General features: G+C 43.6%; 1 protein-coding gene across 1 annotated transcript in view; it reads left to right on the top strand.

Moving 5' to 3' along the window:
- Window positions 1–24,560, top strand: part of LOC148514828 (ovostatin-like) — a 306,413-nt gene that overhangs the window by 149,784 nt on the left and 132,069 nt on the right. The gene's annotated exons all lie outside the window — the stretch shown is intronic.

The raw sequence follows: 24,560 nt of genomic DNA on the forward strand, positions 1-24,560 counted from the left end.
TTTACCAAAAATCGGGATGACAAGCTCGGGTGAGATAGGAGCAAACTCTCTGTCAAAATCACTTTTCCAACTCTCAACCCCCTGAGCTGCGAGATGTTCAGAAACATACAGAAATCATTGTGATTTGTGTATGTTTCTTTCTGTAACTGTAAAAAATAGGGATAAATTGAGAAAAAAAATGACGTGAGGTCCCCCCACCAAAACACTAACCAGCCTCGGGCTTGCCAGCCTGTCCAGGTTCTTAACATTACAGGGAAAAAAATGTGTAGGGATGCCCTATAATGTAAGTACCAGCACAAGGCTGCAGGGACAGAGCTGGTTTTAAAAAAATGATGTGGGTTACACCATATATTTAAAACCAGCCCTGGACCCTTTCAAACGGGGGGGCTGGTCTTGGATTTCTACAGAGAACATCGTGGGACACAGAGGTGAGTATTGGATCTTTTTTAACAGGTAATTCCCAAAGGATACTTTGGCAAGTGGACACGAACATCTGGAAACAGGTGAGTATGTATGTGTATGCATGTATGTAATAAAGCTTTATTTTACAGGTGTTTGGTGTGCTTTTTTAACCATTTCTTTACAGGTGAACTACAGGTACCAGTGGGCCCTTAATGCCCCGCATGCTGGTACTTGTGGTTCTCCAAGTACCAGCATGCAGGAGAGGCTTGCTGGGACCTGTAGTTCCACTGTAAAGACAATGATGATATATCTAGTTTTTACACTTTACCTAACACAATCAACTCGACACCCACCACCCAGGGGTGGCGGGGATAGCCCCAGGCTATCAGTTTAGGCAAGTGGTGCCCTGGAGAGGGTGACCCCTTTATTGGGGGGTCACCAACTCACCAGGGATCCCTTGCTTGGGCTGACTAACGGTCAGGGCTGATGCTGCGGCTGGGGGGCCCAGTGAATGGGCACCCCTGGCTGTGGCATCAGTCCCCCATTAGAAAGGGTCCAGGGCTGGTTTTAAATATATGGTTGAAACCACGTCATTTTTTTTCGCCGTATATTTAAAACCAGCTCTGTCCCTGCAGCCTTGTGCTGGTTCTTACATTACAGGGGAAGCCTACACATTTTTTTCCCTGTAATGTTTTTAAAACATTTTTCACATTTTTACAATGGTTAACACACAAGCAGCAAGCACATATCTCACTGATATGTGCTGGCTGCTAGCTCGGGAGAGATTTGCAGAGAGAAAACACTGCAATCTTGGGTAATTAATATCCTGCAAAACGAGTTACTCGGGAGAGATATATTGTTCTGCTTCACCATCGGCAAACTTGTTTAGCCTCAAATCGCCTGTTGGTAAATTTGGTAAAAGCAAAGGGATTAAATCACCAGAATTTGGGCGGATTCCAGCGAGTTAAATCACTTTGAAAATCGGGACCATCTCGAATCTTAGTAAATTTACCCCTAAGTCTTATATTATGAATCAAACATGAAAATATTGCAGGAACTTTGTGCAACTTCAGATACAATATTTAAGAGTAGACTGTGACAATTATAGTATAAGCAAGAAGAGGCCCCTTGTGGTCAGTGATGTCCTGACCTATATTCAAACTACACTGACACGTGGAGTGCCATCCAGCAGAAGATATAGCACATCTGTGCACAGAGGTGCTGAGCACCGGCTACAACTCAGATCCTAGAGTATCCCAGGGCAGGCAGGGGGTCCCCCAATTCCCCCACACCCTGCATTCAGGTCTTTAAGGTGATCCTGGGGCTCCCTTTGGCAACAAACAGTAAATGAGACATGGGGAGGGGGGGTGACGATGTGCTGCTGCTGAGACCTTGAGGGCCTTGTGGTAAGGAGGGAGGTGCTGTGTGCTGCTAAAGCTTACTAAATTCTAAACAGAACAAGAAAGATAACATTGGGCCTGATTCAGCAAGGATCGCTATTACAAAGCTGCATGCAGGCAGTATAAAAATCCACCTAAAGTGTCCAATTGTTTTTTAATATATATTAATTTTGGGACATATTGTTTCATGCAAATTGCAAGGGCACGAGGTGCCGTCTATGAAATAGTGGCATATAAATATATATATATATATTAGGGATGTGCAGGCTCGGTTCTACTCGGTTCCATTCGTTTTTTTTTACCGAATCTTATTGGCTATCCAAAACTCGTGACAGCTGAAACCCAATAAGATTCGGGAAAAAAAACCGAACGGAACCTGTGCGCCGACCCCGTGTTTCGGTTTTGATTTTGGATCTGGATCTCCCCTGGTTTTGGATCTGGATTGGTTTTGCCAAAACCTCACCTCCTTGTTTTGTTTTTGTGTTTTGGTTTTGGATCTGGGATTTTTCTTAAAAAATAAAAAAACAGCTAAAATCACATAAAATGGGCCTTTTCTTGTTCCTACAGTATTAATAACCTCAATAACATTTTTTTTCACTCGCTTCCAGTCAATTTTGACCACCTCACAGCTAACAATATTGATTTGTTCATCTAGTTTAGACCCAAAATTTGCACCAAGATAGCTGGCTGACTAAGCTAGGTTACAGCAGTGGGCGGCACAAACAGATGGCAGTTCAACTTCAAACATGGCACATCAGGAAACACTTTTATTATTCAAGAGAGGCCTGGGTGAGTTGGAGTATGTATGTAGTTGAAGGTAGGACAGGGACAGGAAGGGTTAATTTTTTAGTAAATTTAATTTTGTTTTTTGATTCAAAAGAAAATTTATGAGGGAGAAGGGGAGGGGAGGAGGCATTTACAATATAGTACATTTACATCAGTCCTTGCCACAGAGGAATCCTTGATCATGGCTGCTGCTGCTGCTGATTTTCTCATCCGAGAAGGGGACCAGTAAGAGTGCTTTCCAAAACAAAATAAACAATTGACTTAAATAATGCTTTCAAATCTTCTATAAAGGCATTTCCCATCCTGTACAGGGACATAAAAAAACATAGTTAGTTAGTGGCCTTCAAACTACCATTGTTCCCACTGTCCACTTAACCATATGAGATATGTGAACAAGTGGAACAGGGCAGCAAATGCAACATTTCAGACTTAAGGTTTAAGCTTTATGTTGTGTCTTTCTTGGGCATTCTTACTTGAGCGCCATGCCTGCTTGCTGGGAGTGGATTTGTTTCATCCCAGAAGGGGACCAGGAAGCCTGCTTTCCAAAAATAAATAAATAATTGACTTCAATAATCCTTTGCAAACCTTCTGTTCTGTAACGGAATTTCCCAACCTGTACAGGGACATAAAAAAAAACAGAGTTAGTTAGTGGCCTTCAAATTACCATTGTTCCCACTGTCCACTTCTTAGATATGTGAATATGTTAGAATGTAGAAGGGCAAAAATTGGGTGGAACACACATTGCTTATTGATCAACCATGGCAACTGGATTAGTGTCATAAGGAAGAGGAGGCTGCAAACTGGGTGTCATGTTATGATTTGGCCATATGGGGTATGTTGCTGTTAAGGGATCAGGCTGGTTATCAGTGGACACATTATTATAGTTGTTATTTTGGGTTGCTATCTCCTGAAGGGTGTTTAACAACAGACAGAGGCTACCTACCTATAAGCTCAGACATAGACACTTCCTAAGGAACAGAGGGAAGCCAAATAGGTGGGAGCTCCTGTTCCAACATCTGAAGCTCTTATCTCTCCACATCATCTATTATAGATGAAAAAAAATTTAATTGGGGACATCTAGCTCCTCTTTCTGTACCCTGCTCACCCTTTTTGGACAGCAAGTCGAGGATGGATGGTTTGGAAGAAGAATGCCTAGCAACAGATTGGGGTAGTCATTATCAAGACCTGGTCCCCCCAGTGGCTGTAGTCTGGGAGGTATTGGTTGACATGCAGGCAGTGGAATAACAAAGGCCTCCATGTTGTCTGTGCTTACTATTCCGTATTTCAGGTTGCGATTCAGGTAGGAATAAAGTTGGCTACAGAACACAGTGACAGAATCACTGGATGTCTTAGTGCATTCAGGCCAAATATGATCCATGAATTCCCATACCGATTCCGGACAGAAGTTCAGCACCTAGAGCATCTTTTTCATGTTCTCTGAGGCCTCTCCTGACTTTTGTGTATGTTTTTTAAAAGAACAGTTTTAGAATTTAGGATGTCTATTCTATATAGGTTTGTAAATAAATATAGGCTTTAGGTTTTTAGAGCATATAAATTTATAAGCTGTTAGAATAACATTTCTGTTATATTTGAGATAAAAAAAACAAACTTTTTTTAACCCAATAACTTAAAAGAAAAGTATTCATTGCAATATTCATGCAGCCCCTTGACAGACAGCAGCACAGCTCCCCTGCGCAGCTATGCTGATGACAGGTGTGGCTAACATCCACACAATAAAAATTGTTTATTTATTATTTTGGGCAGCAGTCCCTGGACAGACAGAAGCACAGCACCCCTGCGCACCTACGCTGATGACAGTGACAGCCAGATGTGGCTGACACACATACAACAAAAATTTTACAAAAAAAGACAATATATATATATTTTTTTTCAGTTCCAGAACTTGGGCCCAGAGCACAGATTGATCATGACTGGAGTCGGGCAGCATTAGGTTGCAACTTGCGTTTCTGGCTGGATCTTGTGCAGTACTGCAGTTAAGCCTAACACGCATGCACACACACAGAAAAATATAAAAGACACTTGGATTTTTTTTTAGCTCGACTGGAGTCGGGCAGCACTAGGTTGCAACTTGCGTTGCTGGCTGGGTACACGCACACACACAGACACTAAAAGATAAAAAAAAAGACAAATGTTTTTTAATTTTTTTCAGCTCCAGAAGAATTTGGGCCCAGAGCAGTGATTGATCACGACTGGAGTGGGGCAGCATTAGGTTGAAACTTGCATTGCTGGCAGCATACACGCACACACACAGACAGTAAAAGATAAAAAAAAATAGATTTTTATTTTTTTTCAGCTCCAGCACTTGGGCCCAGAGCACAGCTTGATCACGACTGGATTCGGGCAGCACTAGGTTGCATTACCAACTTGCTAGATCATGTGTGACTTAGCCTAACATGCACAGACACACAGACGATTATTAGTAAAAAAGTCAATAGATTTTTATTTTTTTTCAGCTCCAGAACTTTGATTGATCATGACTGGAGTCTGGCAGCACTAGGTTGCAACTTGCGTTGCTGGCTGGATCTTGTGCGGTACTGCAGTTAAGCCTAACACGCACGCACACACACACAGAAAAATATAAAAGACACTTTTATAGATTTTTTTTTTTTTTAGCACGACTGGAGTCGGGCAGCACTAGGTTGCAACTTGCGTTGCTAGCTGGATCTTGTGCGGTACTGCGGTTAAGCCTAACATGCATGCACGCACACACACAGAAAAATATAAAAGACACTTTGATTGATTTTTTTTTTTACTATATATTTTTTTTTTTAGTCCAGAACTTGGGCCCAGATGTATCTACAGTTCTGCACCAGCCCAGATTGACACAGCAAACATGAAAAACACCAGCCTAGAATGGATCAGCAGCACCAGCCCAGAACACAGCAGACAGCACAGATAGCCCAGATGGATCAGCAGCAGCCCGGATGGACACAGCAGACAGCACAGTGACAGCACCAGCCCAGAATGGATCAGCAGTCACCAGCCCAGGATACAGCAGACAGCACCAGCACCTTTCCCAGCCCTACACTACCCACCCACCCTGTTCAGTCTCCACAGCCAGAGTGAAATGGCGTCTGTCGCGTGGTCCCTTATATACTACATTGATCATAGAGACAAAAGCTCGCGAACCGCAAGATTTCTGACTGTATGGTTTTGCCTCGGTTTCGAGATCCGGGTCAGGCGGGAAACTCCGAGCCTGCTTGGATCCGACTCGGATCTGCTAAATTCGGGTGGGTTCGGATCTCTGGTATCCAATCCCGCTTATCTCTAATATTAATATATAAACCCAGTGCGACCATTTAGGTGCTGTTAAGAGATCCAGCACAGGGCGCTCTGACCCCTGGAGCCAACCCTGATTGTGAAGCAGGGGTGGGCAAAATGACAAGACCCGCTGCAGGGTTTTCTCAGTTTACTGCAGGTGGGGTGGGGTCAGTGGCCACCAGGAGGCTTGCCTGCCTTTCTGGGGGGGCTGGGAGAGGCACCCGATTTTCGAGAGGTTCCTGGCTGAGGGTAGGCAATTATGCTGTATGGAGGACTAGCACATGATGGGCCTGATTCAGAGTTATATGCTAATTCCAACGCTGCTGTGCATGTGTACGGAACTGCTATGTGACAATATGGAGTTGAGACGCCCACCTGAGCTTTGCAACTTCCCGAATCTGTGTAAAAAGGCGCAGTATCTGCATACAAAGACCGAGCATCTGTCACAGTTCATTTGATTGTCGCAGTCCCGAGTGACTCTCTGGTCCAGCAGAATGGCTGTGGGAACTGAGATGCCAGAGCCATATTTCTTGCATACGGGACCGCAGTCGGAGGATGTGACATGCCCCCAAAATGGTTGTAACTTGTCTGTGTTTTGTGCAGCCTCTCCCCATAACCACCACCCTAAAGCTCTCTCCCATGACACTGTGAGTAAATAGTTGCTGCGAGTGACTATGGTAATGTACCTTGATGCATGTGCTGTGTGACTCAGATGCATGCTGCGCAGTTTACTGGTAATGGCTCAACTGTGCAAACATCGGCATAGCGTACAACTCTGAATCAGGTCCGATATTTTTACAATTGTCTAATCCCAGTCAAGATTGGATACATAGGCCCGTATTCAATTTGAGCCGAGCCGCGATACTTTAACGCGGCCCAGACTTAATGCCTACTTCGCCTGTTTTGTAGGCGGAAAAGTATTGCCCGTAGGCGTAAACAGGCCTCGGCGATACTTGAACAGGCGGAAAGTACTGTCAGATTTGGGGAAATCAGTCTGACACCCCCCAAAAGATGCTCTGACATGGGGCTTCACTATGGTACCCCCCAATTTGGCTTGCTGAAAATATTTTGGGTTTTTAAATGGGCTCAATAGCTGCTAAATAGCATTTTTCTATACCTGATGCAGAATAGTATTCAGGAGTATTTTTTTCAGAAAATAAGTTATCCCATCAAATTTAGGGTACTTTAAAAGTTGCTAAAGTGAAGTTCAAAAACTAATGAAAAATCCACCTGCCACAAACACCAGCAATAAGAAAACACTAGAGGCATACTTGGGGACCCCCCCCCAGGGTCAAGTTCGCTAGTTTTTAACTTTGTACCCCAACTTTTTTTTTTGCCCCCTTTTTCAAAGTAATTTTTTGGGGTGTTCTTAAGTCTTTTTTAAAAAAAAATTGACACAGTTTACCTTATGGGGGACTGTCTGAAGGCTGCATGGGGGTTCCTGCAACGTTGCACCCCAAAACCCCAATTCTGCACTTTTTTCCGCCTCCCATTCATAGGCGATACTTTTCCGCCTATTACATTGCATTGACTGTACGCCTAGGTGGAAAAAAATTTCAAATTGAATACGGGGTAAAACCAAAACAGGAGACAATTACATCATTGGCGGTAAAGTATTGTGGAGCCGGACTTAACGCCTCAAATTTAATAAGGCCCATAGAGCCTTATTCATTACGGATCACAATTGCAACAGCGTACGCAGATTAGCCAATGTTGCATACTGCACATGTGTTTGCACTGCAGTGCGTATGCGTGAGTTAGCATTGCGATCACACTGCAATCACTTACGCAGATACCCAGCCATCGCAGAGTGAGTGACGGGAGGTCAGTGTTTGGGGGCGGTGATGGGGGAGTGGTCAGAGAAACACAGGTGTACCTGTCAGTTTGAATGCTGTTACTTAGGCGTGCATAAATTAGCCACTGCGATGGCATATGCAGCTTGTGTACTCACTGAGTGTGACGAGGTTAGCAATTTCTGAGTAAGGTCAGGGCTGCTGTAATTCTGCGTGAGGCTGCAATGTTTCTCGATGTTCCCGATGTATACGCAGGACTCGCTGTGAGATGGCTTGCGATTGCATTCTTTAGCATATTTTCGCAGCAGACCTCCGTGCGGAATCGCAGCTGCGATCGCAATAGCGATCTATAGTGAAGCAGGCCCATAGTGAAGTGTGTTAGCACATCATTGCCTTCTGACACTTCCTGTGACTTGATAATTTCTTAACAATATTAATCTATGAAATTGTACGGCTGTAATCAATATAATATTTTATAATATTTAGATATATTGGTACATACGGTATATTTTTTTATTTTATGATTAATAAATAATCTGGGAATGTCCAATATTTCTCTGGCATTTTCCCTTTTTAGAGAATCATTTAATTTACTCCTAAAGGTGCATACACACACAACAATTCTTTGAACGATTATCGATAACGATATAACACCAATATTTTCATTGAGCAACACCCTGGTTTTTCTTTTTTTTTTTTTTTAAGTGACTTTGTTTCTCTTTTCCACAGATACAGCTGGTGCTCCTGAAAGTAGTAAGTAAAATATTATTATTGCATTGTATATATTCTGTCAAACACACCTAAGGAGACCTTATTGTTGTCTTGAAAATTTTTAGCACCGTTTAGTTATCATTATCAACTTTTAAGCTGCATACACACACGATTTTGTTACCAACGATTTTATGAACGATTTTCTGTCAGATTATCTGTCAGATTTTTTAAAGTGTATTAAACATTTTTTTGAACTACAAACGATTTTTGGAACTTCCCTTAATGAAAATCGTTCAGTTGGTCAGTCAGAATGAACTACAAACTACAAATGGTAACAAGCATGAACGATAATCATTCATCATTATAACTCAGAAACTGAACGATTTTTTCAACGATTGAACGATAACGACGTCGTTATAGTTAAATTGTTCAAAAAACCGTTACGTCTGTATGCACCTTATGTTATACGGTGCAACAAGGTGTCCATAGCCTACTTTTGAAAAGGCATTTTAGGGAGACTGTGACAGCATCACCTACAGTCAGGGCTGGCCCGAGCCTAATATTTTTCATAGGCAAACGCAGGGGGTTTTCCATCTACCTGGAAACCCCCCTCCCCAGCCCACACCATGACCACAATAGCAATAGTAATGTAATAGAATTTTACTAGTGCTGCATTTTCTTCACAGTATCACAAATGAAATAATTAGCACAACCTGTAGATCTTTTAACATGCATCAGTCAGTAATAAATAACCTGTGCACCAACTAGGAGATATGGAAAACATTCACTGTTAGGGATATGCTGCTATAGAGCCCAATATGTACATATATGTCCAGGGCAGTGCTAGGTTCTTCTGCTGCTCCCCCAGACTCCCGGACTTGCTCCAATACTCTGGAATGGTGCCAACATCTAAAATACATACATTCAGCTCAGGCAGGATTGCCCTACTGCCACATCTAATGGCTTACTGTGATTGCTGATCCTCTATATGCTGGAATTGTGCCACACAATACACTATGTATGACGCATATTAAAGCTGGTTAAATGCTTATTCTACCCTCTTCATGGACTGGTCACACTCACTCTAAAATCAAGCATTTGGAAACTCCCCTCTAGAAATCCTGCATTTGCCACTGTTTTTAGTAAGCAAAGATACATTTTGGCGCCCCCTGACTGTATTAGCTCGCACCGAAGGTGCTCTTGGTGCTGCTGGGCTTGCACCCAGTCCCTTTCTTCAGTCAATAGATGCCGCATGCATGTGCATGGCATCTATTCACCATTTACCCCCCCCCCCCCATCTAGGACAATGTCGCCAAAATAGGGATGCTTGGAAGGCATGCAAAAGGCGATGTCTCAAAAGAAAGGGGGTGCGGGAAGGAGTTTGGCCACACTGGGAATTGAATTGTGGCCTGGTGGCTAATCACAGGACCCTCTGCTGGCTGGCGTTCTATACACATGCGAAGTATGTGTAACAGTCGGGCTGGTTCTGCCTATAGTATGTGCGCATGTTAAAGTGGCGTGTACTGCTACATCTGAGAGGCATGTCATGAAATTAATTTACATCCAAATGTAAATGAGCCCCAAAGCAGTTAATAAGATCTACTTGTTGATGAAAACACACTTATACTTATCAGAAAATGCATGTAGCCATAGGGATCATTGTGCCTTATAACCAATGCAGGGAAATTATACTAATGATGTATATATCTGTTTTTTTTCCTATATAATAGCTACATAATGGGGGTAAGGTGCAATCAGGGAGATTGCTAGACTCTTCAGGGAGTCAGGGAGATTGCTACTATTTCAGGGAGTCTCCCAGACAATGAGGGAGAGTTGGCAAGTATGCCATAGCGCCATACAATGAGAACAAAATCACATATATAAAGGGTAACCATGGTACAAATAAATCAACATGGTTGGGGTAGAGGGGTAGGCAAGCAAGAAGTGATCTGTCAACTCAACCCAATGGGAAATAGTAAGCAGACAGCAATCAATGGGCCTGTACTCACATACCCACAACATCGGCAAATGCAGGATTTCGAGAGGGGGGGTTCCAAATGCTTGATTTTAGAGTGTGGCCAGAGGACATAATTAGTACTTAACCAGCTTTAATATTCGTCATATAAAGTGTTTTGTGTGTCATAATTCCAGCATATACAGGGACCACCAATCACAGTAATACCCCTTTTACACCAGAGCTAAAACCCAGGTTATTGCAGGGTTAACCCGGTACCTCCTTGGTGTAAAAGAGGACAGGCTTGGATTTCTGGATCGAGTGACCCGGCAATCCAACCCAGGTAACTTGCAAGGTTTAGCATGTGAATGACCGGTGAAACCCTGCAGTGTAAATGGCGTGATCCGGGTCACGATGACCTGGAATGCAACGCATGCCTTCCGATTGGCCGGCTTCAGTGGCGTTTGGAGATTACGTCATCTCCAATCGCCCACTTCCACGCCGGAAGAGCCGAGTCTCTGCAGACCCGGCTCCGGTGTAAACGGCGCTGACTCGGGAATATCCTGGGTCTGCACCGGCTAAATTCCAGGTCTGATCCAGTTGGTAACCCTGTTCCAACCTCTGGGTCAGACCCTGAATTTAGTTGTAAAAGTGGTATGAGACATTTAATGCAGAAGTATTATTTATTTATTAGCAGTTTCTTATATAGGGCAGCTTATTCCGTTGCACTTTACAATTTGAAACAACATTAATAGAAGAAGACTGGGTTTTAAGAGATAGACAGAAAAGTAAGAGGGCCCTGCTCACAAGCTTACAATCTATAGGAAGTAGGGCCATCCTGTCTGCGCTGAATGTTTTTATTTCACATGTGAGCACCATTCCAGAGCATTGGAGCAAGTCCAGGAGTCTGGGGGAGCAGCAGAAGAACCTAGCACTGTTCTGGTCTCCTTATGCACAAGATAACAGTATTAACAATTAACCATATAAATGGTCTATAACAGTGCAACCCTAACTTTGCATGTTTTCCAGATATCCTAGTTGGTGCACAGGTGTATTCATTACTGGTGTATTAATTACTGGCTGACATGTTAAAAGACCCACATGTGGTGCTAATTATTATATTTGTGATACTTAAGAGAACATGCAGCACTATTGTATTATAAACTCTTTCTATTGTGGTCAGGGTATAGGCTGGGAAGGGGGTTCCAGGCACCTGGAACACCCCCCCTGCATTTGCCTATGTACAAACAGACAGGATTAGGGTCACTGGAGGGAAGAAAGGAGACAGGGGAACAGATGTGATGACTCTCAGGCAGCAAACTTGAAGGACCGAGGACAGTGTGATGCTGTCAACAGATAGTGAGAATAGGGGAGGTGAGAGAGTATTCAATGGGAGTCACATAATAAGGAGGAGATGGCATAAACACAGTTTGTGACACGAGAGGGTGGAAGGAGAAAAGTTCAGGAAGGAGAGACAGATTTGGGTGTCATCCACATATACAGTAGATGGTGATGGAGGTCAAATGAGTTAATGAGATCTCCAAGGGTGTATTGTAGGTGTAAAGTGAGAAGAGAACAGGGCGAAGGACAGACCCTTAAGGAATACTGGCAGAAAGGGAGAAAGGGGGGAAGCAGTATTAGCTGAAGAGACTGAGAAGGAGTGATGAGTGAGGTAGGAAGACAACCAGGAGAAGACAGAATTCCAGAGACCAAACACCTGATGTGTCTGAAGGAGCGCATGATACACCTTATCAATGGCTGCAGATATTTCCAGGTTGATGAACAGAGATAACTGACCCTTTTTATTAACAAGATTGTTACTGTATGGCTCTAATGGGGCTAATTCTGAGTCAGACACAGTGGCAGCCAACTGTGCATCTTATGCCAAAGTCGCATCTAGAACTTTATTCTCATGCTGCAACAAAGCCCTTCCCTAATGTACAACAGTGATCCAAATGTGCAAGGACTGACATACCCACTTTGAGGGTCTTCAGACACAGAAATCATGTTTGGTCCCTCTTTAGATGCCACCATCGGGTTTGGGTGTGAAATACCGGCGATCCCGCCTGGTGGAAAGTATACTATCCTTACACACCATCAGCAGCAGTTGCCTGATGCTGAGAAAACATTGGCACCCGTGGCCTGATTGTGTGGTTCTGCTCAAACATCAAAGTTTTTTTGCTGAAGGTTAAAACCATCGACCTTCAATGGTAGTCATCGATGGCCATCCCTAGTCAGGCTTTCTGCACAGCTTTATCTCTTAGTAATCTCTCAGATTCATGAGTCCCATGCTGCTAAGCTTGATGAGGCAGAGGAGAATGTGCTGAGCCCTGTGTGACCCCAAAATGTAATATGTATTATAACACATTACAAGGCAATAAAATGTCCGTACATGAGAAAATAAACTCTTAAATGCTTATCTGAGACCCATGAATCAATAAATCAGGATACAAGCTGATTATTTTTTCTGTCCAGGAAATAGTTATATACTGTGGTATAGATTAAAGAGTGGGCACAGTCTTCTTCATGAAGTATAATACCGATGTGTCCTACTATATCTTTGCTCCATACACCAAGTACTGTAGTGTGCCATGCTAGTTGTGTCCTATCGTGGATATGTATCTTGCAACATGCTACAGTAAAGCACAACATAATGTACTGAAGCATTGGAAAAGCTGGAGTGTGCAATAGGACTTTCTGTCCACCAGACGTCACTTTTCCTAAACTGCACAGTGCATGCATGAAACAACCAGCAAAACTTTTACAGCGTCGTCTGCTGATTCGCTGACGGAACCTGTGATTCATTACACTATACAATAGTACTGGACTGCATTTGTCATGAATGAACAATGGACAGCTGTATTTTTTTTCTTTGTTTTTCCTCTTTAAAACTTCACTACAGGATTAAAAATAAATCACTTTGTGTGTGAGTTCTGTCATTTATAAAAGTACATATCTGCGTTGGCCAGTTGACGCACAACCATCATTAAATAAAGAAAGAGCAATGTAAATTCAATATTCTTAAGAAACTCTATTGAATTCAATACATTGCTGCCAGCTTCCCACCACCTGGCATTTTTATGCTACTGTATGCCACCCAGCTGCAGTTTATGCAAAACTGCTTTTGACATTGTACAGTATTGTACACATTCCCTGCTGTAAAGTCGCACATGTCACATCATATACACGACAGGTGTGGGTTTTGATACGGCTGGTGTGTGTGGTCGAGTGGTTAAGGTGAACACCTTACAAAGTGGGTGTCCCAGGTTCGACACCTAGAAAAGGACAGTGGCATTTTGGACATCAATATTTTCTTTATCAATTTTTTTTATAAATCTTCACTACAAGCTTAAAAATAAGCGCCACACCTGTTGTGTATGTGATATGGTGCGTGCAACTTTATAGCAGGGAATGTGTACAATGTCAATGGTGGGCTCAGCATGTGGAGGCATTGAATAGAAGCGAATGAGGGATGGTGGTGAGCCATGCAATGAGCTCAGTGGGAGTGTATAGTAATGAGTGATGGTGGGGGAGGTGGTGAAGGGACTTGGGTGGCCAAACTCAGAGAGGAAGGGAGGGGTAAGTGCAGAGTACTGTATTTTAAAAGTATAGAACTTGAAATAATCTCTCTTTATGAAAAACCTCCCAAACATCGTACTTGGATGGCCCTGTAATTTATACAATACAATGTCTACTGCAGTGGTTCCCAAACTGTGTGCCTTGGCACCCTGGGGTGACTCAGGTCACTTGCAGGGATGCCTCCAGTTGGTGGTCCAGTACAAATACAATTATTTTTAGTCAGTATGATAGGCAAAACCAGTGCTAATGGCTGCCAATTCAAAAATATGTGGACAAAAAGAAGTGCAGCCCTGTCAACCACCTGAACCTAAGGGTGACATAAGCACAATTTACTTAATTACATTTTTGCTGAACTTCTAAATAAGAAACTTTTGGCCCAGGGGTGCCGTAGAAAAAATGTTGATACCCTAGGGTGCTGTGATTAGAAAACGTTTGTGGCTGCAACTGCGTCCTTCTCTATATCAGGCTGATCGAAGCCTTAGAAGGCATAAATTGAAGATATGTGTTGGTTGGACATTGGCACATAGAAAAATAAAGGTGTGGGGATAGTGAAAGCTTCTTTCTGGCAGTTTATCCAAATATAAGACACCGCGGAAGTCGGGTGATACTCAGCTCCTTGGCGACACTGGCCGTCAGTGGTCAGAGCGATCTTATTACTTGCCAGGCCAATTTAGTGTCAAAGAGCCCATGTGGGATCTGGATTATTGGTCCTGCATGTGCATTGGGATTAGAACCCTGCAATCTAGCTTTAGTTCCAGATTCTTAAAAGCATACAACAATAATAATAATAATAATAATAATAATAAAAAAAATAATAACATTTATCAACAGATAAGCAGGTGATAGCAATTGGAGGATTACCCTCAATAATGAGACTTCCTGAGCATTACTCATCCCTGTTGTGCTGTATTTTAAAATTGGGGAAAGTACTTTCTCACTGAATCTAGTTGTACAATGGGCCTGATTCAGACCTGGTCACTAAGGGGCCGGTTATGCAAATCCCGTGCTCGCACTGTGTGGTGTAAGGACGCCCTCTATGTCTTAGAGGGCGACAGCAGTGAGCGTACGCAGGACTATAAAACCTCCCACCTCTCTCTCTTAGCACACGTCATCTCCAGGAAGTGTGTGTTTAATCGGGAACATCGAGTGCCATCGGAGCTGCACGCAGCACTTGTGGTTGACGCTACCCCACCGCAAGCACTGCGATCAGTTCACGCTAAAATACATTCAAGTGACGTGTGCAATGACGCTACTTTGCTAATTATGCACACCCATTAAATTCCGTTCTGATGGTCAGACACACCTGTGTTCACACAGCCACTCCCCCCATTCACAAGTACCTTCCCCTGTTACCACCCACACTCGGTGCTATCTGTCACTCAAAGTAGCGCCAGTCTGTGTACAGCGAGCGCACGATTCCCGATCGCAATGACTGGCTTGTGCACGCGCACTGTGAACCATACGCATGCGCAAACATGCGATTATTGGCAATAGCGTGCGAGCGCAGTTTAGCGACCGAGTCTGTATCAGGCCCAATGTACCTTCCCTGCACCATGAAATGTTTTCCAGGTGCAAATTTTGTACCCAGTAGGTAAATATTCTCCTAATCCTAAATGTGCTTCATAATATCTACTGAATATTTTTTTTTTATATATGTGGGTTCAATGACAGCGCTAAGCTAGTGCAGGTTGAATAGTCATTTTAGTGTACGGCACCAATGTTTTTCCCAATGTGCAGTAAAATTGCTTGTTCTAATGTGTGGCGTCAATATTTTTGGATATGGGTTGGCCACTCTCCCTACCGTGGCACGTACTGTGGACCCAATCAAGGCTCGGGCAACCACATTCTCTGTCCACCAGGGCACCAAACGGTTTAGCTACAACTATCAAATGCTCTTGTGCAGTAAATGGTGATGCCTTTTATGCACTACATAGGAATGCCATAAATTAGTACTGCATTTTATCAATATTGTTATTTTTGCTTAATCCCCAGCTTTTATCATTTGCTTCATCCAAAAAATAATGTTAGATATTAAGGGATGCTTTAAAATCCTGTTAATCCAAATGATATCTATTTATATTCTGCTCTTATTACATACAGATGGGATTCCTAATATGTTTGTGACAGATTGGAGAAATTTTGCACATGTCACAGGGTGGACATCAGTAGTTACAGAGTAAGTTTTTACATCATAATTATCTACTTTAATAATCTCATTTTCAAGTGAAGCCCAGAGAGGAGATGTAGGTGGTCAGTGATGGGGTGGGGGCAAGGAGTGACTATTCGTGTCATTAGAGCCCTATTGTAGGCAGCAAAATGTTGTGAATCTCACGTCTATGAAGAGGACACACCAGAAAGGGCTTATCAATGAAATTGTGGGCTACGCAGTGTTGTGCTTTCACGTAATATACCTGTTTTCAGGCGCATCTCATGTACCAGCTACTGTACAGAGATGGAGCAAGTGCAGCTTTGAAGCTTTGATATGGGTAAATCTACAGGTTAATGATGTGCGCAGCTGGCCAATCTTGTAAGTACCACACATGTGTTTGAATCAAACTGTGCATGTGTCCCGATGGTTACTGCATAGAAACACAGAATGAATTTTAATGCAGGGAGTGTGGAATTCATAGCATGTTCCTGGTACGGAACAGGAGAGGAGCTAGGCAAATGCAGGTGTGTCTACGACGGCAAAAAATATGGTAGTTGCTCAATAAGCTTAATAATATACTACAGGTGCTTGTAAAGGGCGGGCTTTACACTGAACACAGAAAAAATAAAATTGCCCCCCAGCACACTGCAGATAAATCAAAAATACTTGAATCCTAAATGATAATAGAAATTCAGAGGTATTGGTTTACATACATTTGCAAATATATGAATAAGCACTGGGCCGACGTCAAGGCTCCTCTATACCAGCGTCCCTAACATTAAGGGGTTCACGTCCGAGAAGTAAGGCAGTGTGCTGGGGGGCAATTTTCTTTTTTCTGTGTCTATGACGGCAGCTGCTTGTAAAGACACAGGGCCGTTCACACAGGACGCCATGTTAAGACAGGGAAACTGCTCCTGCCACAGGGCTGGGGCATGTATCCACCGCGCACGGATGATGCATCTAATGACGCATTGAGACGGATCTGCATATCTGCAAGTGGGCGCCTCAGTATAAACCGTATTATCTGCGGCATTAGCATAAAGACTAGTGGAGGGTCCAGGGATGCAGAGGGGCTGGAAAGCCAACCAGTGGGTGTTTCTGCACTATTATGCAGGTAGTATAAAAGGGTTGGGTACGGGATGCCGGCATCCCAGAAGGGTTAGGATACTGGCACCTGTTGTTCGGTATCCTAAACCCCCTCTCCTTACCCTAACCCTCCTGCCTCGGTATGTGAAGCTAACCTTTCCCCCTAGTGACTAAACCTAACCTCACCCTCCCCGCACCCTAAACTTAACTCTCCCCCTTAGTGCCTAACCCTAACCCTCCCCCCCCCCTTAGTGCCTAAACCTAACCATCCACCTAACCCTGCTACTTACGTTCGGGATTCCGGCAGTTGGGATGCCCGCGCTGAGATTCTGTTATGTGTCGGGATTATGGTGGTGACATCCCATATAGTCATATACTGCACCCCCTGTGCATTGGTTGATAAAGGGTTTTGGCTTACATGGAATGTTAATGGCTCGGGGTCAGGTCAGCTGGTTAACAATTAAAAAAGTACCAACTAAAACTGGCGCTTGTCCTACCCTAGATAAGATCATGCATGGAACTTGCGCAATGGAAGTTATACAATACAAGATAATCTATAGTGCATATAAAAATGTAACTTTACATAAACACCTTGGATAAATACCCTGTATGACCATGGCCTGTCCAATGAACAACCTCCTTCATTTATTTACTATACATGAGCTGTGCACACAAGAAAAGGTGAACCGTGCACGACAATCATTTAAGAAATGTATTTTATTTTATATTATACAGTATATAAGTCAGGGGTGTAACTACATATTTGAAGGCCCCATAGCAAAAGTTTGCTGAAAACTGTATATAATACATTTAACTTTGACAAGGAAGATGGGCCCCATAGCAGCAGCACACCTTGCACCTCTGGAAGTTACACCCATGATATAAGATATAAGTATGCATTGGAACTCAATTTCTATCACATACAATAGCTAAATTAATAACACTAAATAAATACATATAACTATGCTGTTGGCACTTAAAAGTCAGATAATAAATATATATAATGTGAATAATTCAGAAGAAAAATAAAACAAAAACTACGCTCATCTGCGTACTCAGGCGGTCATGGGGGTTACTGTATGTGTTTAGTTCTGAGCTTACAGAACCGGTGTAATGTCTGCGCGTTTGCCACCAATGTAAAATGGCAATCAGTTGTAAGGCTGGTTTGCCCTTAAAGCATACTTGTCTACTCTCCCAAAACCTGCAAGAGGCTCCTCCCCACACTCCCAGAAGAGTAGTCACTTTTCCCAGATCCTGCCCACTTCCTATTGAAGTGAGCAGGGAGAACTTTAACAGCAAATCAGTGCATAGTGGGCGGGGCCTAATGACACGATGCTATGATAATTGCATTATTTGGCTCGGCCTCCTATCTAAATATGCGCAATTTGCGGGATTTCTCCGTGTGAGGGGCCGGCCTAAAGGTGCGCATACTCTGGCCCCGCCCCCCCATCACTGCCCACTTGAAAGTCCTCTCCAGGTCTCTTCCGGAGAGCTAAAAACAAATGTGGGCAAGTATGCCTTATAACTGATTGTCGCTTTACATTTGGCAGCGAGCTCGCCAAAATCATGCCGGTTCCCTAATCTCAGAGCCTATTACATAACCCCTTATATGTGTTTTGGAGATGTTTATTTAAAGCTGACAGTACAGTTTTTATAAACATACTGTAGTTAATTTTTACTTTTTCAATTCCTGCTACTCTGTCTTTCCTCTTCTTAAAAATACACTGGTCTGCCCAAACGTCACAAGAAGTCACTTGCTGATTTCTTCACACACACTGTAGTGCCTCTTTGTTCCTCAATGATAAGAAGGAGACAAAGGAGGGCCACAATAGTGTGATACCATTTTATTTTTTGACAATGTGTTTAAAAATACAAAAGGCTGCGTACCAGATTTAAAGGTTTGGGCAGACCAGTGTATTTTTAAGAAGAGGATTAAGAAACATGAATTTATGTTATTAGAACACATTCCTACAGTAATATCCCTCTGTTGGACTTCATACATTGACTTTTTTTGGGTGGTTATAAATATATCACCATTTCTATAGTAATTACCCGATTGAAGGTTTTGCGCAAGGTTTACCCATGTATTATTTGTTGAACCTTGGGTGTACTGTGGGTGCACACCCTTTTAACCTGTTGAAGCATTTCCTTCCTATACGAGAAGCGCTTGGATTATCAACACCCTTATTTTATTGTACAATTAATTGCTGTTTAGTTGCTGTGTTTTACAGCATAATAAATGCAAAATAACTAAGGCTGGAATAAATTTGACATTAAACAGATGTGACAAAATAAGATTATATTGTTGATATTCAACAATTTCTCAATGTATACTTATTGTTGCCTATACTGTATTAGTGCAAAAAAAAAGTGAAAATCTTCTATCTCTGTACCACCTGCAGCCCAGATGGCAGAGCAACAGTAACAGCGACACTCCCAGACTGTATTACCGTGTGGGACTGTGATACGTTTTGTACATCAGAGGAAGCTGGTTTTGGCATGACCCTCCAGCCTGCAAATGTCACCACAATCCAGGAATTATTTTTGAACATCTTGGTTTCTACTTTCGTGGTCAGAGGAGAAACGATCGAGCTAACTGCTGAATTAGTTAACAACTTTGACAACTGCTTGCAGGTGACTAACACTATATCCATCATCTATGTGTCTTCTATTGTTTATGTACTCCTGATAAGAATATACTCGCAGCTCAGGGATGACCATTAGAAATTGATGTTTGCCACCATTGCATGCTTATTTCTGATGGTTCATCTTAAGGCTGGTGTCATCCATTGTACTGCATACACCAGGGATGAATGTCCCCCAGCTGAGCTCCAAAATTGCAAATGCTCAAACAGGTGTCCACTGCAGGGCTACAACTAGCTATGGGGACTGGTGCCGGCGCACAGAGCGCAGAGAATCTGTGGGTGGCACCGTCGCTGCCCAACGGCCGTTGCTCCTGGCTAGCACGGTGCCTTCAGCGGCACTCTGCAGCCAGGATTACTGCTGCAGCAGCCGCACAATGACCTGTAGACACCCCAGACAGGAACCCTGCAAACCATATGTAGCCTATTGGGCGTTCTGGGGATGCTCTGTCAGCACTGCACTAACCAGAGCTGCCAGTAACACCCTCTTTGTGTGACATCATGACGTCACAGGTGCGATGTCAGGACGTCACATGATGTCGCGCACTCAGAGGGTGGAGCCGGCACAGGTGCTGCTGTGCCCAGTTTGAGCCCTGGCCCATTGTGCATGCTCACTAGTCAGCAATCGATGGTTGAACTATTGAATCGGTACCAATGGTCTGCCCTGACCCCCCCCGCCTCCACACTGTTTCTTCCCACCATAACCATTGCTCCATCCCACTGCCCCCTAGAACTATAAGATATTGCTTAAGAAGAGTGGTGGATAATCATCTTCTAAATAACCTTGTCCTTTATGTGATGACTTGTGACACTAATGTTACTATGTAATGTCACACTGCCTACAGACATTTTTCAGCTATTTAAAATTTTGGGGAGGTTGGCACAGAGTTGGTCTAAAGCACAGCATTTCCCTCTGTAATACCCAGGTAAACGGTGTCAGAGTAATTTCATACAGTAATGTTCTCACTTTACCTGGTACTTGAATTTCTCCACCCAGCACAGGTTCTAAGGTGCGGTTCAGAGAGGTAAGGAAGGTGGGACTACACGAAAGGTATTTTTAACAGATGCCTTCATTGAAAGCTGGTTTATTTGAAAAAGATTTTGGTCTATAAGAATCAGCAACTGTATACTCTATTTTATTAATATGCAGATCTCAAAACAAAACATATACATACATCCTTGCATCAAAGCTCAATAGTGCAAATCAGATTCAGAGGTATACAAATATCTTCTCATCCAAGATTAAAGACAGTTAGTTCAGTGAGTCACAGTAACAATCACTTTTCATCATTAGAAAATGTACATTAGGCAGCTCAACAATACTTAATAAGTGAAGCGAATAACCTCAGTTAAATATTTCCTACAAACATCACAACACATTAAGGGCTCTATTTATTAACATTGGCCCTCATTCAGAGCCGTACGCTCTGAGCAAAGCGCACGCTCTGAATGAGGGCCGGCCTCCATGAAAATGGAGCGTCCTCCTGGACGCTCGTATAGCTGTGGGTCACCACCCACAGGCTATACGAGCGTGCAGTTTGATGGCCGCGATGGTCGTGACCATCGCGACCATCGAAACTGCGAGCCGGAGCCTGCGGTTGAGGTTTTCAACCGCAAGCTCCGGAGTGATTTTGGCTCTATCAGAGCCAAAATCACTCCCACTGACATCACTAGTGATGTCAGTGGGCCGGCTTCTGACGGGAGGTGTTCCCGTGGGAACTCCCCCGTCAGGGAGGCACACCCCTGGCACGCCTACCAAAGGGGGCGTGCTGTCAATCAACATCGACAGCACGCCCCCTTTGATCAGACACAACGAGCAAAGGACTTTCCTTCGCTCGTCGCGTCTGGCGCATGCGCACGACGGAGCTCCCTCCATCGTGCGCATGCTCAGTCCAGAACATCGACCCACTTGCGAGCGGACAGCCGCTCGCGAGTGGGTCTGAATCAGGCCCATTATTTTTACTAAAATAAAGTGCAAAAGGGTGTTTTCACAACCTTTTCACATTATTTTAGTATCACCTATAGTTATTACAGGGCAATTGGAGCAGCATTCGTAAAATTCTACTCCAACCCCTAAGTATCACTTATTTTTAGTAATCAGTTCGCATTTCCCATAATTGAAATGGGAAACGTGATCTGACCAAAGTTACTAATAATAAATTGTGAAAAAATACAGGGGAAAGCCCTGTGATAATAACGGCACCTGGAGGTGGCGTTATCCAGGGTCTCCCCCGGTTACCGGACTCCTGTTCTGCTCTAACGGGCAGAGCAGAGCCGGGATCCGGCCCCAGTTACCAGCTGTGTGGTCTAAACAGACCACACGCTGATTCACTGTAAAAAAAATTAAAATTAAAAATAAAAAATAAAAAAACTTACCTGAGTCCAGTGGTCAGGGCTCTGGTGATGTCCTCCCTCCGGTCAGTTGGTCTCCCATGCTGCACTGCAGCCCGGTCATCACCTGACAGGGTCCCAGTGCAGTATGGGATGTCAGCTGACCGGAAGACATGGAGGACATCGCTGGAGCCCAGGTCATGCAGGTACGTCTAACTAAGGGAGAGGGGGGGTCGCAGGGGGGTCCGCAATCGTGGACGACGGGGCTTGATGATGGGGGCGTGGCTGCGGTAGCAGAAATGTTTGGTCGGCGCATGCGCGGGGCACTTGTCATGGTATTTTTTTGCAAAAATACCGTGACTAGTGTGCGGATGGGATTCACAAGGTAAGAGCTTTCTCGCAAGCTCTGTCCCTGCAAGGGATTTGTAGTAAATCTCTGTGATATTGCCTGAATTCGCAATGCAAATTCACTAGGTAATATAACACTATAATCTACATTACAAATGCGGATTGTAGTAAGTAGACCCCTAAATAATTACAGTACGCCTTATAGTATTAGCAGGGCTGGCAACAGAAATCTTGGGGCCCGGTACAGTGATACCAATGGGGCCCCCCCATGCCCCCAACCCCCGCATTTACCAATACACAAATAAAAAATAAAAAATTAATTCTATATGTATTTATCTATGAAATCAGTATGAAATAACGCTGGACGGCATCCCGATCTTCACTATACCGACAGGGGCTGATATGCACCCTAAATATATATATATATATATATATATACACATACTGTATATATATATATATTATATACATACACGCACACATATACACTATATATTCAGTACATAAATATATATACACACATATACATACACACACACACACACACATATATATATTATATATATATATAGTCCTTAGAAAAGGTCCAGCTCTCCCTGGTAGCAGGACGCTCGCAAGCGGGTCGATGTTGCCCCACTGCACATGCGCACGACGGAGGGAGCTCCGTTTTGCGCATGAGCGATACCAGGATAGCGACAGGCTCTCCGTCGCTCCGGGTCTCGCACCAAAGAGGGTGTGCTGTCGATGTTGATTGACAGCACGCCCCCTTTGGTGGGCGTGCCGGGGGCATGACTGCCAGACAGAGGCGTTCCCATGGGAACGCCTACCATCTGAAGCCGGCCCCACTGACAACAGTAGTGATGTCAGTGGGAGTGATTTTAGCTCTGATAGAGCCGAAATCACTCCAGGGCTTGCTGCATCGAGACCCTACCGCAGGGTCTCCGTCGCAAGCCCGATGGTTGCGATGGTCTTGACCATGGCAACCATCATCATGGATGCTCGCTATTGCTGTGGGTGGTAACCCACAGCTATGCGAGCGTCCATGAGGCCGCTCCAAGTTGAGGGAGGAGGGCCCTGATTCAGAGCGAGCACTCTGGTCAGAGCGTTCGGCTCTAAATCAGGTCCTGAGTCTCACAGCGGCATAATCGTTAACATTTCAGTGCTTTTATGTTCTCAGCAGCGCTTTCATCAGGACTAAAAGACACATACAGGTAACTCACCATATAAACAACACCAAGTGCACGCCATACCCCGGAAGCGGGACTTGTTTCCAAAGCCAGTGACATCCCAAGTTGACGTCATCATGCATCACGCATCGTGCGTGGCGTGTCATTCAGTGCTCACCCATCCCCATGGTAATACACCAAACAATAAGCGCAGGACATGGTAAACAGATGTACATGACACGAGTGACGTTCCATTCAGCGGCTCTGATTGGCATCAAAATAACAGTTTGTATAGAGCAACCCAAAACTGCAAGAACCCACATATTCTGCTACTATTGAAATATAATAATCTGCCATATATAAAATTCTATCGAAAGCAGAATATCACACAAATATATTTAAACAATGATCTCGCAATATAGCTTTAGTTATCAATATACATAACAGCTGCATTAACAAATACGAAACTAACAATGACATACCATGATGCAATAATTTATAGGTAAGTGTGACACTATTGGAAATTATACAGACCCAGGTGTTCATTTAGGCCCTTGGGAGCAAGGGTCCCTAACTTGTGAAACCACCTGGTTGCATTCTGTTTAAGCTTTAGACCGCGATCACCCCCCCCCTAATAGAGCAGGGTACATGGTCGATCATGCGGTAACGCAAAGTAGCTAATGAATGGGGAAATTTACAAAAATACTGTGCGACGGGCTGATCGCTTTTGCCCGTATTTATAGTGGTCCTGATGGTGGAGTGATGGGCTGTCATACGCTCTTTAAATGATCTCTCGGTTTTGCCCACATATGTTAGTCCACAAGGGCATACAATTAGATAAATAACAAATTTCGAGTTACATGTTAACCTAAAATTTATGTTATAGGTGTCAGTCAAATAATTGGGTATGATCGCTTTACAATTACTATCT

The sequence above is a fragment of the Taudactylus pleione genome, unplaced genomic scaffold, assembly GCF_031769625.1.
Source record: "Taudactylus pleione unplaced genomic scaffold, aTauple2 ptg000258l, whole genome shotgun sequence".
In the NCBI taxonomy this organism is placed as follows: Eukaryota; Metazoa; Chordata; class Amphibia; order Anura; family Myobatrachidae; genus Taudactylus; species Taudactylus pleione.